This window comes from Alligator sinensis, unplaced genomic scaffold, assembly GCF_000455745.1.
Source record: "Alligator sinensis unplaced genomic scaffold, ASM45574v1 scaffold454_1, whole genome shotgun sequence".
NCBI lineage: Eukaryota > Metazoa > Chordata > Crocodylia > Alligatoridae > Alligator > Alligator sinensis.
In genome coordinates this window covers 102,121-104,870 of record NW_005842095.1, presented here as the reverse complement: position 1 = coordinate 104,870, position 2,750 = coordinate 102,121, and positions in this window count along the sequence as shown.

Sequence of the window (2,750 nt, the reverse complement as noted above, 5' to 3'; positions counted from 1 at the left end):
ATCCAAAGAAAAAGGCAGATGGGGTGGACGGGGGGGGAGGGAGATTATAAATTCTAAAACAAAACAAAAAAAGGAGACAAGTTATTTTAGGAATTTTCCAACTCTCAGGTGATAAAGTACTTGAACACTTTATATGAAGAGGTTGTGGAATCTCCATCAATGGAAGTCTTAAGAACAGGTTGAGCAAACATTTTTCCAAGACTGTCTAGATAGGGATGATCCTGCTTTGAACAAAGAGTTGGACTTAATGACCTCTTGAGGTGCCTTCTAGCCCTAATTTGATGTTATACATTTTTTCTAAGTGGGATGATTCAGAAAATGGAGACTCTATCATAAAAGAAATTAAAATAGCCCAGTTTGTTTAACCTACAAAAAACCACAGATGACACAGGATGATTATTTCCTATTTCCATGAAGAGCCTAAACACCAGTGAGGGGAACAGTTACTTAAGTAAAGCACATATATTTGGAAACAAACCAAATGCGCCTTGATTATATTTAAACTGGAAGTTAAAAGAGTAGAGGAATGAAGTTCTGGAATAGCTGTTAAAGGTTCTCCTAAATCCATCTTATGTGGTTAACATACTAATTCCTGTAACCCAATGGCACATAAGGGCCCGATGGAACTAGTTTTACATCTGCTCTTTCCCCAGCCTGAATAATCAGGCACTTGTTAAAAGCTGGGATGACTGCAGTTGGCTTTCAGTGTAAATCTGGAGCCATAATAAAATGCTTTAACCACTCTACCAGCAACAGCAGGAGCTTTGACAAAACAAACAAACAAACAAAAACAAAAAAACACCACCTAACTTAAAAATGGAGTATGATCCGTTTTTGGAAAGGATTAAATATCCTGGTACCAGCAATAGCTAGCAACTGGTCTTGGTGACCCAGGAAGTCCCTTGCAGTCTTGCATTCTATGTTCCTATAATATTAGCAGAAGATCGGTTCAATGTTTATATTAGGCATGGTTGCATTGTCCAGAATTAATAACAGAAAACATTTATAGCCCAATTTATTACATTCATGTGTTCATCTTCAATTATGATATTAAAACATGAGATTACTCTTTAACCAGAATGGAGATTAATCACCAGATGATACTGCCTTCCTGTTCTCAACCCAAGGTACATAATTAGAAAAGAAGTCCTACCCTTTTCCCTCTTCCATTTCCCAACTCTCCCTTGAAAGAAAGGAGGGATTGCCCTTCAGAGATTTTTTTTTTTCTGTAAGCTGTACAAAGACCAGCAGCAAGTCTTTTCCCCCCTCCCACTTCCCCATTTTCATTTTCTTTTGGCTGGTTCTGAGCTAAATTGTTAAGAAATCATAATTATTCATTCATGCCCAGTCCACAGTCCTAAATGGCTTGAAGCTTAACATTGCAATTTAATTGGTTAAGTGATTAACCCCACAACGTTACCTACTGCTTTATTTATTTTTTAATTATACAGCTGAGAGATAAAGAGAAGCATTTATAAAAATGCTTTAAAAATCTTATAGAAAAAGTGATGCCTCATAAAATCATAGAAAGTTAAGGTTAGAAGGGACCTCAAGAGATCATCTAGTCCAACCCCCTGCTCAAAGCAGGAACATCCCTAACTAGATCATCTCGGCAAAGGCTTTGTCTAGCTGGGTTTTGAAAACTTCCAAGGATGAAGATTCTGCCACCTCTCTGGGTAACCTGTTCCAGTGTTTTACTACCCTCCTAGCATGAAAATTCTTCCTAATATCTAACCTAAGCTTCCCTTGCTGCAACTTGAGAACGTTGCTCCTTGTTCTATCATCTGCCACCAGTGAGAAAGTTTAGCTCTATCTCTATCCTCTTTTGAATCCCGCCTTCAGGTAGTTGAAGGCTGCTATTAAATACCCTCTGTCTTCTCTTCCCTCCCTCTGCTAGCCCCAGAGAAAAGTAAGATTTAAGTCATACCCATCCCCTCAGCATTTCCTTGTTGGCTGACTCCTCATACAGCATGGTTATCTCAAGTTATGTCTCTGTCTCCATGGACAGAGGTGTTGCAACATTGTTTCAGCCTGTGGGGGTGGAATTAAACTGACCACTGGAGAACAGAAGTGTGGTTGAGGAAAGGAGATAGAGGCAGAGGAGTCTTACCTGCTCCGGCCCTTCTCACTTGAGAGGAAGCTGCCATCGCTGCTGCTTTAATAGTATGTGCTGGGTTTGTAGTCATGCATAGGCCTTGGCAGCATGAGCTATGGGTGGCAAACAGCACTATAACTTGATTTAAACATATTGTGGAATCAGAAAAAATATATGCCTTAAACTTTGACTATTTTAGTTATAAGATGACATAACCGCTTTGTGGAGAATTGCTGGCTCTGTATAGTAGAACAGATAAGAGAAAGTGTTTGTTCTTTGTAACTCCTCTGCAACTGCTTCGCTCACCGCGGCCTTGAAGATAGCAAAAAGTATGTACAACTCTGATTTGCAGGTGCAAGAAGGAGGTTTGTGAACTAACCTCGCCTCCCCCATTAGTTCCCATCCTGATTACAGCAAAGAAATAATGAAGTAATATTATAGCCGCTTTTCATGCTAATTTCACTATATGATCACGTGAGTTGTAAGCAACTGTTAAAAAGTATATAAGCCTCCTGATTTTGCTCTTGGGGGGGACCCCTTCCAAGTGCTTGGAAAATCCATGTCACTTTGGAATCCCCCCTACAGCTGTAGTGTCTTTTGAATAAAAGCTTCTGCTGACCTGACCCAAAAGTATGCTGCGTGTGTTTCCACAACA